The sequence below is a fragment of the Pinus tabuliformis genome, chromosome 4_2 (assembly GCF_031772625.1).
Source record: "Pinus tabuliformis cultivar Carrire ecotype Pingquan chromosome 4_2, CPIR1, whole genome shotgun sequence".
NCBI classification, from domain to species: Eukaryota; Viridiplantae; Streptophyta; class Pinopsida; order Pinales; family Pinaceae; genus Pinus; species Pinus tabuliformis.
The window spans coordinates 64,290,199-64,308,170 of NC_142304.1; positions in this window are offsets into that span (position 1 = coordinate 64,290,199).

The window sequence follows — 17,972 nt, forward strand, 5'->3', positions numbered from 1 at the left end:
GTCTTCCACTTAGCTTCGGAAATCAAAATACAAGAGCTAGTACAACTCTGGAGAATTGATGCAAGTAGCCACAAATTATTCCTAGGCATTCCTTGACTTCCAACAAACACAAGACCACCAATAAGCTTACTCGGAAATGCTCGAGCGTAGAAGGTAGTAAGGGAAGCCACTGACTCCATTTTCAACAGCTTGAAACCCTCAGACCCACTTCCTTTACTCCTGCGGAAGAATGTATGGAAACTGTATCAGCAATAGGACAAGAGACAACTGAATATTTGCGGAAAACAAAAAAAAACTAAAAAAACAAAAGATACTCACCTGAATAACTTAATGGGTGTCAAACATTACACAGGAAGAAATTCCACGACCCCGTTTTCGATATCTTTCAGCCGCATGGAAAACCAAGGCCTACAGGCCAAGCAAATCGGCAAGAGGAGAAGGAGAGCTGGATCGAGCACCAAGGAGCGAGGAAGCATAATGAGGTGAAACTCCAGCAAACAAGGTTGAGTAACCTCCCGGAAAGCGCCCAACCCTAGGATCAAAATCCCAAAACCTCCACCGTCGATGCGATGAGAGTCCCAAGGCGTCCAGATGCAGAAGGACAAGTCTACCATGCCACGATACCATGACAGAGCAGAAAGATTAAATGCCAAAACGAGTGGATAGTTTAGCTAGAGTGAGAAACTAGTGTGAGCCCTTGGTAAAATTTAAAGCCAAATAAATGTGACTGTCAGCAAATAGTGGATGAGACTCCCTGATTTGCACAGAATCAAATGTAGCCCAAATATGAGAGTCTTAACTTGAGAGCAGTGTAATGATTCGTATGTTATATTTATGCCATGATTTATTGCTAAATGGATAAATGGATTACTATGTAGAATTTTTTTATTATGTATTTGTTTAAGATTAAAGTATGTAAGTTGATGGTGATATGACAATGTATCCCTATTACATTGGGTGAATGATGTAAACTTGGGTCCATAGATTCATTGGTTGGTGATAGGTATGCTTATAGTGGAGTCACATGTCAGTATTATGTACTTATCACAGCCATCTATTTGCTCCATAAAGCCTTGTAATTTGTATGACACTTCATTGAGTATCATTTCTCAATGCTAGTTGGAGTCTTAGTCCATAAGAAGTAGTCTCTTTCCCTTGGCAAGGTGGATTATTGCAGAGAAGCGGAAGTGTTACTACAATAGTAAAGAGAGTTTGCTTGTTGCTCCATTACATGCTTAGGGGGAGGATGTTCAACATGATAGGATGGGTGGTATTAGCTATAAACATGGTTGGTAGATGAGCTCATTATTTCACATGCCTGTGTTTCTTATTAGTAGTTCAGTTTTATTGACATGGTGTTTGAGCATGACAAGGGGAGTACTCTAATCCCTCACCTTGTTGGAACTGTTCTATAGTGTTGGTATTTCCCTTTCCCACTGATTTCAAAGGGGGAGAGAGATTGAGAGATCATGGAGAGACAAGGGAGATCAAATTAGCCTCAAAGTTATGGAGATTAGGTTGAGGTTGAAATAAATGTCAAATGGGGAGCATGTTGGAATTGATGTCAACAAGAACTTAGAAGAGTTTTTTTTTTTGTCGATGTCACCTTGGATTGTATATCACCCTTTTTTATTTGTAAAAAGTTACAGGAGGATGCAGAGGTGCCTGACAAGGTGGAGTTTTATGTTGATGCTTTGATGATTGCAGAGAACATGTTTTGAGGCTTTTTCATGATTAGCAAAGGATTTTCATGGGTTTGGAGAGGTTCTGCAAGGTCAAGAGGTGCTTGAAGAAGTACATGAACAAGTCTTGTAAGTATTGAAGTTAGGCAGATGGAAGAATGGAGGAATTGAATGGGTAATGTTGGATCTTAAGGCCAACCTATGTTAGGAGCAAGGTTGATGTAGGAGCATCTGACCACCCTTAATTGAAAGTCACAACGAAATCTATGGAGGAGGAGACATGGACAATCATGTAAACAGGGAGAAAATTTCTATTAAAACGAGCTAATTTGATGGAATTGATAAGTCTCAAGAAGACTTAATTTAATGTAATTATCTGCCATGTATGTGTGTTGAGAGATTTAGGTGATTTGTGAGAGGAAAGCATGGATCTGGGATGATCCACAACTTTGTAATTTCTCTATAAAGAGTCTGTGTGTGTGAGAAGAAAGGGGCAGGAAACATTTGTGTAAAGAGAGTGTGGATTCAATGTAGTCGAGAGGAGAATTTGTGACTAACGCTGAAATGCCTTAGACTATAATTATACTATGTATAATATAAACTGTGTGTTATGTGGATTTCTATATGCCTGTGTACAATTTACATATATATTCTTTAGTGTGAGTTAAATTCCGTGTTATGATATTTTTGATCGACCATCGATCACTATAAGGATTGATGGCGATCTAGCGTTAATATAATATATGTGTGTGAGTGTTTAAATAGAGTGCGGCAGAGTGAATATGAGTGGAAAGGTAAATTCCATCATAAGGAAACAAGCACACAGGGAGCTATCGTATTGTTTAGATTGATGAATATTAATGGCAGAGGAATAGACCGTGGGGGATAAGAGTGTATGGATGTCTTAATCATGGTCGAAGGCCGGCACTCAATCACAACCGTCGATCTAAATTTCAAACTATTATGTCACAGTCAACTACTGGGGTTGAGCGTTTGGTAAGCCGCGTACTAGTTGAAAGGCCACAAACCATAGGATTTGATGGCATTCGTTATCCAACAGATATCGGGCCATAAGGAGATCAGAATTTAACTTCAAAGGCAGACCCAAACTTTTATAGATTGAGGATTTATAATCCTTATCGTCTCCGTAAGGGTTGTTAAGTGTCGCGTAAGATTATGTGCGATATCACTGCTGACCGTTGGATCACTGCTAATGCTAACCATTGGATTAATATCGCATTGCATCATTCATGAGTGAATGAACCCTGGTCTGGAGGAATTACGAGATGCGATGTGCGATACGAGGATCCTGAGCGGACCCAAGAAGTTCGTGGATGCAGGTTTATTTCATTTGGAGTCTAGTCTTATGCATTTAGGTGGAACCGACGTTCGTTGTAGGTTTTGTGTTATTCCGTTGTTTGATGATTGGTCGGGATTTGGGTAAAATACACCAATGTAAACACTTCTGATTTGTATAGGTGGGCCATAACCCATAGGCTCATGTAAGGTGATTATGAAAACCAGGGAAATTGCCTTTAGGCAGTTTTTCCTGCGTCAAAGTGGTATCAGAGTAGGGAAAGGTTTCCTGCGAGTAGAAAGAAGATTTTGTGTACAAAAAGGGAAAGTCAACGTGGGAAGTCAATTTTTGTTCAGTTGCTATTCAATTTCTATTCAATTGTTGTTCAATTGTTGTGCAGTTGGTGTTCAATTGTTGTTCAGTTGTTGTTCAATTGTTGTTCAATTGCTATTCAGTTGTTGTTCAATTGTTGTTCAATTGTTGTTCAATTGTTGTTCAGTTGTTGTTTAATTGTTGTTTAGTTGTTGTTCAATTGTTGTTCAATTTCTGTTTAATGTTTATTCAATTGTTATTCAATTGTTGTTCAATTGTTATTCAATTTTTATTCAATTGTTGTTCAAATGTTGTTCAATTGTTGTTCAATTGAACCCCTGCATCATTTTAAGCAAAAGGAGGAGGTACAGTTATGTGAAGATTAGTGAGTTTGTGATATTTATGTTGTTATTCAAGTAACGATAGCAGAAGGTGAGAAGAATGCAGCAACCTAGAGCATGGAGTGCTCATATGGTTCCATAGAAGAGAGAACCAGAGAGATGCTAAAAGACTAAGCTAGGAGGGAAGCTTATTGAGGTATCGTGTAGCAGAGAAGACTATTACTACAAAGGTTTTGTTGCAGCTCACAGAAATATCATAAAAGCAGTTCCACTGAGGAAGTGGGTAGAATTTCTATGGGATGAAGAAGAAGCATATGACTCAAAGGTCATAAATTTTTTGTGCCTCGAGAGTATGATGTAGGAGCATCTGACCACCCTTAATCAAAATTCAAAGTCAAAGCTATGGAGGAGGAGATGTGGACAATCATGTAAATCGGGAGAAACCTGCTAAAAATGAGCTAATTTGATGGAATTGATAAGTCTCAAGAAGACTTAATTTAATGTAATTATCTGCCATGTATGTGTGTTGAGCGATTTAGGAAATTTGGGAGAGGAAATCATGGATCTGAGATGATCCACGACTTTGTAATTTCTCTATAAAGAGTCTGTGTGTGTGAAAAGAGAGGGGCAGGAAACATTTGTGTAAAGAGAGTGTGGATTCAATTTAGTCGAGAGGAGAATTTGTGACTAAGGTTGAAATGCCTTAGACTGTAATTATACTGTGTATAATATAAAAAGTGTGTTATGTGGATTTTTGTATGCCTGTGTACAATTTACATATATATTCTTTAGTGTGAGTTAAATTCTGTGTTACGAGATTTTTGATCAGCCATCGATCACTATAAGGATCGATGGCGATCCAGTGTTAATACAATATATTTGTGTGAGTGTTTAAACAGAGTGTGGCAGAGTGAATCTGAGTGGAAAGGTAAATTCCATCATAAGCAAAAAAGTGCAGAGGGAGCTGTCAGATCATTTAGATCAACGGATATTAACGGTGGAGGAATAGACTATGGGGGATAAGAGTGTACGGATGTCTTAATCATGGTCGAAGGCCCACACTCAATCACAACTATCGATCTAAATTTCAAATGCTTATGTCACGGTCAACTATGGGGGTTGAGCGTTTGGTAAGTCGTGTGCTAGTTGAAAGGCTGCAGACCATAGGATTTGATGGCCTCTATTATCCAACAGATATCGGGCCATAAGGAGATTGGACTTTAACTTCAAAAGTGGACCTGAACTTTTATAGATTGAGGATTTTTAATCCTTATCAACTTCGTAAGGGCAGTTAAGTTTCGCGCAACATTCCATGTGATATCACTGTTGACCATTGGATCACTACTGATGCTGACCATTGGATTAATATCGCATCGCATCATTCATGAGTGAATGAACCCTAGCCTAGAGGAATTGCGAAATGCGATGTGCGATACGAGGATCCTGAGCAGACCCAAGAAGTTCATGGACTCGGTTTATTTCATTTGGAGTCCAGTCTTGTGCATTCATTTGGAACCGACGTTCATTGGTAGGTTCTATATTCTTCCATTGTTTGATGATTGGTCGGGTTTTGGATTAAATCCTCCAGTGTAAATGCTTCTGATTTGTATAGGTGGATCATAACCCAGAGGCTCATGTAAGGTGATTATGAAAACCAAGGAAATTGCCTTTAGGTGGTTTTTCCTGTGTCAAAGGTTAACACAAGTAACATGAAGGAAACTTGCTTTACTAACTCACTTCCTGAAGGAAGCACCTACATCACTATTTCTGAGTGAGTTTTTTTGGATTCTTAGTGCACTTAAGACATTTCTAGGGATATTTCTGATGGTAATTGCACTTGGTAATTGATTAAAGAGGCTGTTGAAGTCTTCTAGAAGGTGATTAAAGTTGATACCTTCTCTTATTTAATGTAGTTCAAGGGGGATTAGGTCAAGTCGAAGAAATGTTAAAAATGTCATACCAATTCAAGAGTGTACGAACAAAAACTTATTGATATCAAGACTCCTTAGTAAATATTGTCTTAATCTCTTCAAATTATCTATATATTGGAGAGAGATTCATGTTGGAGAGGTTGATGTATTGTGTGTGTGAGGAGAAGAGTGTGCAAGTATAACAAACTATGCAAATCTCTTGATGACTTATAGAGATAGAACATAAGTGGAAGCAGGTAGAAAAAGCATGATTTAGTTAGCATATTTAGCAGAGAATGAGGAGATGGTGCAAAGGGATATTTAGTGATATATCTTGTGTATTTTTTTGTTGTTGATGGTTTTATCAAATTATCTTATGTAGTTTTTTTATTGATCAATTATGTCATTTTATAAAGGACTAATATGTTGTTGTTTAGCAATGAATTTCTCCTTGGAGTTTAGTTAGAAAATGAATGAAGGCATGGCTATGAGAGTTTGAGGAGGTGGTGGCCTCCATTCAGTAGTGGTTGAACAATATAGGGGTGGTGTCTCCTTATGGGTGGTGGCTTGCAAAACAATATATTTGGAGTAGCATCTCAATCCAATGGTGTTTGGGTGAGCATATTAGGAGTAAAAGCTTCTAGTGGGTGGCATGTAGTGTCATGTGAGTAGATTCTTCTTAACTAGTGGTGGCCAACAATCTTGTTCATAGGGGTAGTGGCTCCTAGCTAGTGGTGGCCAGCTGAAATATGTAAATGATTTTTTTATTATTATAATAATAGAACAAGAAGAAAAACAACAACAACGGGTGGTTTTTCTCCTCTTAAGGGTTTCCACCCAAAATCATTAGTGTATTTATGTGTGTGATTCTTTCTATAGTTATGTGTTTTGCATGATGCTTTGATCTCCTTTTATGCATTTCATATTGTGAATGTTTAAAGGTTAATCAATTGGCAAAAAATTATAAGTGACATCATTACTGATTCACCCCCCCTCCAAGTAATGATCTACATTTCTAACGAGTGACATCAAAGTCGGTCCTCTATAGTGGAGCTTGATCACTCAAGAGTAGACTGTGAAATTATGGCCAAAATCAAGATGAAGATGTATGAAACGAAGGAGAGCAGAAAACAGGTCAAGAATATTTCAAATTCGGAAGAACCACTCTTTTTGCTAGTCATGAATGGTGAAGAACTACCAGGTTCCTCTTGCACATTCAGTGATGATGATGATGATATTGAGATTGATAGTTTAGAATATGATAATAAATTGATTTAGATTGATCTTTTGGACTGAAGTGGAGGTAACCCATTTGGAGAAGAAATCAATAGCATTGTTGGAGAAAAGGAGAGACCAGTTGAAGATAAAACTCAACTTATCTCAACATTGGGTGTAATACAAAGGCTCTCACTTGAAAATATAGATTTGAAGACATTTCTTCAAATACTTGAAGGAAGAGAGTAAAATTTCAAGGTAGAAATTTCAGATTTGATAACTCAACTGGAAGAAGGAAGGAAAATCGAAAAAGGAATGAGGAAGTATTACAAGGAAATGGAATATCAGTGTCAAATATTGAAAGTTAAAGCATATTTTGCAAGAGAATAATTAGAAAGGAGCAAAAGAATGAGCCAAGAAATGTACATACATGAAGAATATATAGTGCTCCCATAATGAGAAATGACAAGTGTTTCAGCCGTCCAAAAATTGGACACATAGCAATAAATTGCAGAAATAAAGATCAAGTCTTCTCAACAAAAGGAGTAGCCAATGGAGAAGCATCCTCAAACAAGCATTTAAAGAAGTTTTTCGTATTCACAAAGATCATAAATAGTCAGATATAATAGTCATTTTATGGTTATTGTTTCTCATGCAATGATTTTTTCCGTAGTGCTATTGAATGTAGCGCATATGCAAGGAGTAGAAAACAGATCAACAAAATATATGGATCTATTCCTTTGTTCCTTGGTCACATAAGGTGCTATGTGTGTGACAATATTAGCCATAAGGCCAAAGATTGCAAGTTTCCCATGTATTATAAAAAATCCAATTAAAGGAAAAAATAATGCAAGGCCATCCAGAAGAGAATAAATATGGTATTGTTCATGTCAAAGATCAATCAACCAAATTTTGATGGAGAAAGGAGCAGCACAAGAATCCCCCCAAAAACTGAGGCATGCATGGTCTCAGGGGGAGCATATGGCCACATTTTGAGTTGCATGTAGATCATTAGATATTTTACCTGAATGAAGAAAAATATAAGTATGAGGAAAGAGATGCATGTGCTCAGGGGGAGCTTCATGAGTATTGAAGTATTGATTTTATTTCTGATCTAATATTATTTTCATCTTTTCAGTCGTTGGATCAACCGCAAATATAATTTGTTGATAGCTTGGGAATAATAGTATGTTTATATTTATGATAATTTTGAGGATGTGGTAGCCATGAATTTGAACTGATGTGTGCTATAATGATAAATGCTACTAATGTTGCATATACTAAAGTAATCGTGATCAGGAATTTGTGATGTGAGCATGAGAGAATTTTCCAAGGTGTGGAGATTATATGGAGATGGCACATGTCAAGGAGGAGGGTCTCATATAATTCTAGTGTTTCAATGGTTTATTGATGGCATCACAGTTCCTTGCTAGCAGAAGAGGAAAAAAATAGTGTTTGGGGAAGCTTGTTATGTTCATCATACTATGTGCTTATCTGACATTGGTTTGTTGCAAGATTTTCTGCCTTGCTTTTGCATGGATGATGTGTTGCCTCATCATTTTTGTATGGGTTAATGTGAAAATGTTTACTATTAGATTGAGGCAGAAAATTGGTTCATATTGATGATTATTTGAGCTCATATATTCCATGGATAATTTCCATTATTATATGAGAAAGTTGTATATGCTGAGAGGCGCTTGTTATGCATTCACTTGACATTGCCTTATTGTACAAAGATGTTTGAGAAAAGTCTTGTTTTTTCTTCCTAATAGAAGATTAGGTGTGTTAGAATGCTTAGAAGGTATGGTTGTTACATTACTAGTGAGAATACTGCTAGATCATATTTATGTCATGTATTATCATGCTTGTGTGGTTGATATGGAGATCAGATGATGATACATGTTGGAAATAATACTGAGAGGGGGGGTGAATCAGTATTATCAAATTCTTTTCAATATATCTTCCTTATTTATACTTTGAATAATTCTTCAAATATTGATCATTACTTTGTATGTCAGTATCATAAAATAATGAGAAGGAACAAGAAAAGCAAATAGTCACACAAAGGAACACCAGATATAAGGTGGAAACCCAATGTGGGTGAAAACCACCTGCTGCAATATGTCTCTATCTTCTTTTAATAAGAAACTCCTTTTACAATGATTTTGTACTGGTGCAGTCCTTTACCAGTATGCACGTTACAACCTGCAGAGAGCTACAACCCTTTTAGCTCTTGTACTAGCCAAGATACTAGTACGTAGGTGCTGGCCTACTGAAGGCTACAACCTTCTCTTTCTTCCAGGGACCACGTTTCATAAATTTTCAGACTGGATCCATGAACATCAATCAATCATCAAGTATATCTGCATCAAACAATCTCCTTTTCCCAATTAGCACTGAATCAAGTAAACACTTCTCTGACAGCTGTACCCAGAACACAGTAACAGTAACCACACACCAAATTCTGAACCCAGAATACTGCAGCAATAGACAGAGGCAGCTAGATCATAATTTAAAGATATACGCTACTTCAACAACCTGAAACCTGCGTGCAGATCTATAAAGGATAATTCCTTCTTTCAAATATTCAGACACTAATTAACCCAGATTTTCAGATTTATAGATCAAGCATGCGCCTTATATAACAGATCAAAATCATACAAAGATACTATTATTCAAGAATAAAGATTATGACCCATCAAAAGAACTTATCCTTCTTTATGTGCTAAGTTTCCTCCTTCATTCAGATCCAGATCTGCACCATAACCCAATCACAAATATTTCAGATCTAGCACTTATTAGATATTCAATTCATTCGATGATCCTTGCCAAATGATCTCCTTCCTCTTTTATAGTCTTAGGCCTTCCACAATACCACGGTCCAAAACCATAGGATGAAAAAATGTCGAACTAATACCATGAACCAACCATGAAAGTGCGTGAGATCAAACCTTTTCTCTACATGAAATAAACTTTTCTCTACATAAAAGTGCGTGAACTTTTCTCTCCATGAAATAAACTTTTCTCTTCATAAAAATGCGTGAACTTTTCTCTACATGAAATAAACGTTTCTCTACATAAAAGTGCATGAACTTTCTCTACATGAAATAAACTTTTCTCTGCATAAAAGTGCGTGAACCTTTCTCTACATGAAATCAACTTTTCTCTGCATAAAAGTGCGTGAACTTTTCTCTACATAAAATAAACGTTTCTCTGCATAAAAGTGCGTGAACTTTTCTCTACATGAAATAAACTTTTATCTTCATGAAAGTGCGTGAACTTTGCTGCACTATAATTTATCATCTTAGAGGAAATGGGTTTCCATCAAGTACAACATATGTATCATAATGCCAACAATCTCCCCCTTTGGACTTGATGGCAACAACAACCAATCACTCTCCCCCTTTGACATCAAGGGAAAAGGGTTATGCTCCCCCTAAGAACATGCTCCCCCTGATTATAAACCAGATCTGCAAAGAAGAACCATAATCCATAAAACACCATAAATGACCATGAAAGAGAGATAGAGACGTATTGCAGCAATATTCAGACCAGCATCCATGATCTCCTTCTGTACTTCCTCCATAATGCCAACAATGCATGATATGCTCCCCCTGAACCTGTGCCATTCGATCTTTGACCAATCCGCAACCCAACACATGTACGCATATACTTCAGATGAACCTTGCGTACAACCAACAATCAGAAGAGATTCAACAACAAGATGATGCATGAACAACCCCCAGCTTTTGCCTGAGGTATTCAAAGGTCTCCCTAGGCAATGGTTTGGTGAGTATATTAGCAACTTGTTCCTTAGAAGGAACATACTCCAACTTGACCTTTTGTTCCAGCACTTGTTCCCGGAGAAAGTGATACTTGATTGGTATGTGCTTGGTTTTTGAATGCATGACTGGGTTCTTTGAAATGCTGATTGCACTTGTATTATCACATAAGATGGAGATGGGTGGTGTACAAGTGATTTGAAAATCCTGCAAGATCTGCATCATCCAAAGGAGTTGAGTGCAGCAAGATGAAGTAGCAACATATTCTGCTTCAGCTGTAGACAAGGCAATCGAACTATGTTTCTTGCTGAACCAAGATACTAATCTGGAACCCATAAAGAATGCACCACCACTTGTGCTCTTCCTGTCATCCACGCTTCCGGTCCAATCTGCATCAGTATAAGCATGAAGTGTGAGATCTGTATCTCTAGGATACCATAAGCCATAATTTTGAGTCCTTTGAAGATATTTGAAGATTCTCTTTACTGCCTGAAGATGAGTTTCCTTTGGATTTGCCTGAAATCTTCCAACTATTCCCACTGCATGCATGATGTCTGGTCGGGTACCTGTCAAATAAAGTAGACTTCCAATCATAGATCTATAGGTTGGTTGATGTACTGCTACTGATTCATCATTTGCACTGAGGCTACATCCTGTGACCATGGGTGTACATACTGGTTTTGCATCTTCCATGCCATATTTCTTCAAAATCTGCTTGAGATACTTGGTTTGATACAAGAAGATCCCTCCTTCCTTTTGTTGGATTTGCAGGCCAAGAAAATATGTCAATTCTCCAAGTAAGGACATTTCGAATTCTTTCTGCATCACCAAGGCAAAGCTTTGACTCATAGATTCTTCATTGCTGCCAAAGATAATGTCATCTACATACACAACAAATATTAGCAATTTGTCATTTTCAATTTTTATATAAAGATTGCTATCTGCTGATCCTTTTGAAAAACCTTGTTGATGAAGATATTTGTCCAAATGATAGCACCAAGCCCTTGGAGCTTGTTTAAGACCATAGAGATCCTTTTTCAATCTACATACAAGATTTGGATCATTTCCAAGAATGAAACCATCTGGCTGCTCAATGTGTACTTCTTCTTCTAAGTTTCCATTCAGAAAGGCTAATTTCACGTCCATTTGAAATACTTTGAACTTTTGAAAGCTTGAGAGAGCAAGGAACATTCGGATGGCCTCAAGTCTTGCAAAAGGAGCAAAAGTTTCCTCAAAATCTATTCCTTCTTGTTGCACATACCCTTTACAAACAAGTCTTGCCTTGTTTCTAATTACTTCCCCATTTTCATTCAACTTATTTTTGAAGACCCATTTTGTCCCTATAACATTCTTATCCTTTGGTCTAGGAACCAACTCCCAAGTGTTGTTCTTTTCGATCTGCTCAAGTCTTTCATCCATTGCTTTGACCCAACATTCATCTTTGCATGCCTCTTTTACATTTTGTGGTTCAGTGGAGGAGAGTAATGCCAAATAGCTTGAAGCTTCTGCAATTGTTCTTCTTATTTGTACACCTGCTTCTTTCTGCCCCAAAATCTGAGATTCTGGATGATTCTTATGAACGTACCAGGATGGAGTCTTCTCTTCTATCCTTATCTGTTCCTCTGGTGCTTCTTGAGGTTCTTCTTCTTCATCATTCTGTCTTTGAGGGTAGTCTTCATCTTCTTCGGTATTTTCATGATTTACTTGCCTAGGAATGTATCCCTTTTCATCAACCACTACATCAATGTTGTCAACAATTCTTCGAAGTCTTTTATTGTAGCACTTATATGCTTTGCTGTGTGGAGAATAACCAAGAAGAATGCCTTCACCTGCTCTAGGTTCAAGTTTTCCGAGTTGCTCATCAGTATTCTTAATATAGCATTTGCTCCCAAAGATTTTGAAGTGCTTTACCGAAGGAGTCTCACCATACCAGAGCTCATGAGGAGTTTGAGTGCTGTTCACTCGGACATTTGTTTTGTTGAGAATAACAACCGCAGATATGCAGCTTCACCCCAGAAAGTTGTGGGAGTTCCGGACTCATCAAGCATAGCACGGGCCATTTCTTGGACTGTTCTGTTCATCCTTTCCACCACTCCATTTTTCTGAGGAGTTCTAGCTGTAGAGAATTCCCTTCTTATCCCATGTTCTTCACAGAAATCAAAGAATTCATTTGAGGTAAACTCCCCACCTCTGTCAGACCTGAGGCACTTAATTTTGTAACCTGATTCATTTTCAACCAAGGCTTTGAAGGATTTGAATTTCTCGAATGCTTCGTCTCTGTGCTTCATAAGTCCTAACCAAACAAACCTGGAGAAATCGTCAATGAATAATATCAAGTATTCTTCTCCTCGAGGTGTCCTTTTCCTAAATGGACCACATACATCTGTATGGACTAGCTCAAGAGGCATGCTAGCTGATCCTTCTCTGGAACGTTAGTTCTGGTTTTCTTTCCAAACTTACATGATTTGCATATGGTGTTGTCTGGAATTTTGATATCTGGAAGACCACGAACAGCCTGATATTTGCATGCTTTCCTTATTTGTGAAAAGCTTAGATGCCCCAACCTCCGGTGCCATAACCAATGTTCATCATCCTTGCTCAAATAGCATTGTTGTTGTCCTTCTTCAAATATGTATAGATTATTTGGAGTTCTTCTACCTTTGATCACTGTTTCACCTGTATCAAGATCACGAACACGACATCCGTTTGATCTAAATATCACCTCGGTTCCTTGATCACACATCTGGCTGACACTTAGAAGATTATGCTTCAATCCATCAACATACAAAACATTTCCAGCTTTGACCTTTTCTTTTAACTGAGCAGTGCCTTTTCCTTTTATAGCTGCAGGAGTATCATTTCCAAAAGAAACTTTCTTTCCCTTTTCTAAAGCAGAATATGATTCAAGTTTTTCTTTATCACCTGTCATATGTTTCAAACATCCACTGTCAATGTACCATAGATTTTCCTGTCTTTCTGCATAAAATGCTATCCCACATCTTTATGTTTGTGGTTCCTTTATTCTCCATGTTCTGGTGCTTGAGGCTTGTTCCTTTGTCTGCTGAAACCTGCTCCTGCATTCAGAATCTTCATGACCAAAGTTATTGCAAATAGAACATTCAAATTCATTTTCAAGAGCCGAAAAGTTGTTATAGGTCCTTTTTGTAATCCCGATCATACTTCTTTGTTTTTGAGCTTCTCTAGTCATGATTGTTTTATATGCAACACATTGAGTTGCTTTGTGACCAAAGTTATGGCAAGAGAAACATTGCCCATTGAAGAAACTTCTGCGATTATCAAATCTACTGGCCAAATGATTGTAATTTCTATTGTCATCCATTCTTGAAGAAAATTGAGAAGATTTTACCTGTGGCTGGTTGTAGCTTTTGTTCATCCGTAAGACAGATTGCCCCTAGTTTACCTAATAGTCTTTGTTCGTTCTTGATGTAATTTGTCCTGCTTTACCTGGTGATCTCCATTGTGCTTTTGCTCATTCCTTCTTGCTGCATCAAGATAACTCTTTGAGGTGGATGCTTGAGATGTTTCTCCATTATACCCCAGACCTGTCTTGTTTAGCGGAGAACGTTGTACATTGATGATCTCATCCAGAGTTTCAGATCCTTTGACAAACTTAAGATTAATAGCCTTTGTTTTCTCAATTTCTTTTCTAAGGCCAACAATTTCACCTTCTAACTTTTCAAGATATTTTTCTTTTTCATCAATTTGAAATTGTAGAGTATCAATGATCATATTCTTTTCTTCTATACATGTCTTAAGTCTAGAAATCTCATCATAAAAACTATCCACATCTATAGCATCCATGTAATCATCATCTTCAAATGCCATTAAAAGTTTATAGTCATTACCTCGTTCATCTTCATCACTATTTGATAGACCATCACTGTCTTCATGAGTGTAGTAGCTTTTCTTATTTGCATTATGTTTCTTGTTCCATCTAGCAGGTTCATTTCCTTTGTCAATCTTATCCTTATGAGGACATTTGGCAGCATAATGACCTACTCTTCCACAAGCAAAACATTTAAAAGGTAGCTTACCTCTGAACCTTCTAGTACCCCGTTGAAGATTTCTGATAAAATTTGATTCTTCTTCTTCTTCTGGCACGTGACTTGATTCATAGTAGTCTCCTTTGCTTGAAGCCTTAAAAGCAGCTTCTCTCCTGTCTGATGGACCTCCTTTTCTCATTTCATAAGTAGTTAGAATTTCGTGTAGCTGAGACATAGTAAGAGTTCGTAGATTTTCCTTTCCTTCTATTGCAGATACTTTAGATTCAAACTTGGGGGACAATGATCTTAGGACTTTTTCAACCACAATAGCCTCTTTTATTTCTTCACCCAAGTTTTTCATACAATTAACAATCTCATCTACCGGAAGGAAATAGTTAGCCACACTTTCATCATTATACATTCTGAGATTCTCATACTGAATCCTGAGGGTTTGAAGTTTTGCACGTTTTGCTTGTTCATCTCATTCGTAGCTCAAAACAATCTTGTCCCATATTTCTTTTGCGGATTTATATTGCATAACCTTCACGAATTCAGATTGAGATAGACATCCTAGAAGAGTATTAACCGCCTTTGCATTTGTTTCATATTTCTTCTTCTCAGTTGAATCTGTAGGAGTAGCTGATGGAAAAGTATACCCTGTTTCTATAATGTCCCATACTTCTGTACCCAAAGATTGAAGATAGGCAGTAACTCTTACCTTCCAATATACGAAGTTTGTCCTATCAAAAATCGGTGGCCTGATTGATGCTTCCCTCTCGTAGTTGCTCATGATGTTAGATCTTCCTTCAAGCGATCAAGCTTCTTCAGAAGGATCTGCTCTGATACCAATTGTTGGAAATAATACTGAGAGGGGGGTGAATCAGTATTATCAAATTCTTTTCAATATATCTTCCTTATTTATACTTTGAATAATTATTCAAATATTGATCATTACTTTGTATGTCAGTATCATAAAATAATGAGCAGGAACAATAAAAGCAAATAGTCACACAAAGGAACACCAGATATAAGGTGGAAACCCAATGTGGGTGAAAACCACCTGCTGCAATATGTCTCTATCTTCCTTTAATAAGAAACTCCTTTTACAATGATTTTGTACTGGTGCATTCCTTTACCATTACGCAGGCTACAACCTGCAAAGAGCTACAACCCTCTTAGCTCTTGTACTAGCCAAGATACTAGTACGTAGGTGCTGGCCTACTGAAGGCTACAACCTTCTCTTTCTTCCAGGGACCACGTTTCATAAATTTTAAGACTAGATCCATGAACATCAATCAATCATCAAGTATATCTGCATCAAACAATCTCCTTTTCCCAATTAGCACTGAATCAAGTAAACACTTCTCTGACAGTTGTACCCAGAACACAGTAACAGTAACCACACACCAAATTCTGAACTGAGAATATTGCAGCAATAGACAGAGGCAGCTAGATCATAATTTAAAGATATACGCTACTTCAACAACCTGAAACCTGCGTGCAGATCTATAAAGGATAATTCCTTCTTTCAAATATTCAGACACTAATTAACCCAGATTGTCAGATTTATAGATCAAGCATGCGCCTCATATAAAAGATCAAAATCATGCAAAGATACTATTATTCAAGCATAAATATTATGACCCATCAAAAGAACTTATCCTTCTTTATGCGCTAAGGTTCCTCCTTCATTCAGATCCAGATCTGCACCATAACCCAATCACAAATATTTCAGATCTAGCACTTATTAGATATTCAATTCATTCGATGATCCTTTGCCAAATGATCTCCTTCCTCTTTTATAGTCTTAGGCCTTCCACAATACCACGGTCCAAAACCATAGGATGAAAAACTGTCGAACTAATACCATGAACCAACCATGAAAGTGCGTGAGATCAAACCTTTTCTCTACATGAAATAAACTTTTCTCTGCATAAAAGTGCGTGAATTTTTCTCTCCACGAAATAAACTTTTCTCTTCATAAAAGTGCATGAACTTTTCTCTACATGAAATAAACTTTTCTCTGCATAAAAGTGCGTGAACTTTTCTCTACATGAAATAAACTTTTCTCTGCATAAGAGTGCATGAACCTTTCTCTACATGAAATAAGCTTTTCTCTGCATAAAAGTGCGTGAACTTTTCTCTACATGAAATAAACTTTTCTCTGCATAAAATTGTGTGAACTTTTCTCTACATGAAATAAACTTTTATCTTCATGAAAGTGCATGAACTTTGCTGCACTATAATTTATCATCTTAGATGAGTGGGTTTCCATCAAGTACAACATATGTATCATAATGCCAACAATACATTGGAGTTAGCACATCTAGAGTGTGCATATTCTTACTCATGTATTCTTTATCTAGATGTATGATGCATGTTGTTGCTGATATGTTTCATTTTTGGATGGTTGAGTTGTGATGGCATTATGCTGTTGTCTAAGTTAGATTATAGGTATATAGGTGTTGATGCATTGAGAGAGTATGTTATTGCTTGAGTCTCATGAGAGTATCTATGTTGTCTATGATGTCTTGGTCCAAGAGATTGATATGTTTTTGTTGCTTGAGGATTGTCGCTCTTTCTATATGTGGAGAGAGTGTATTGACCTTGATAGCATGAGGTCAAGGAGTTGATGAGTTGATGATGGTGTTATATTGCAAGATCTTATATTGTTTTTGTTGTTGCATAAATCAATTATTGTTATATGCTTCTAGAATGCATTTCTTATTTGGTGATGCATTGGTGATGTTGGAGAGATTATTTTTACATTTTCTTATATGCTACTAGTGATTCTTTTGTTGCTTGTCGATTTTTTTCCCAAAGCTAGAGTTGGTGCTATTGGGGTATGCTACTTTATGTTGAGCCTCATTGATAAGTTACTTTTTTGTGATGATGAGGATGTATGTGTTATTACTATTATGTCATGTTATTCATGTTGTTGTTGTCATATGATTATGTTGAATATGCCTATATGGAGCATGGTGGTTGTTGGTTGTTATCATGGTTTTTCTACGCATATTTCATTGTTGGTATTAATGAGAGCTACCCACATGTTGATGGCGAGATCCTTGTTTATGGTTGAGATGTTGAGAGTAGTCATCCACTATCATATTGTATGTATAGTACTTCTATTGTTGTTGTTGCATACAGAGCTTATAGCATTTCTTATGGATGCCATTCATTTAATGCATGTGATGTATTGGCCTTGCATAGAGGAGAGAACACTTGTGTGCAATTGTAAAAGCCACGTATCAGTATTGTTTCATCTTATTGGTGCATTTCTCATGGAGAGACCCATGGGGTATAACATGTATTGTAAAAGTTGTTAAACAATCTATGTATGAGCTAATGGGTGTCCAAGTCATGTTTTATTTTGTATATCATTGATGTATCACTATTACAATGGTTGAATGATGTAAAATCAGACCC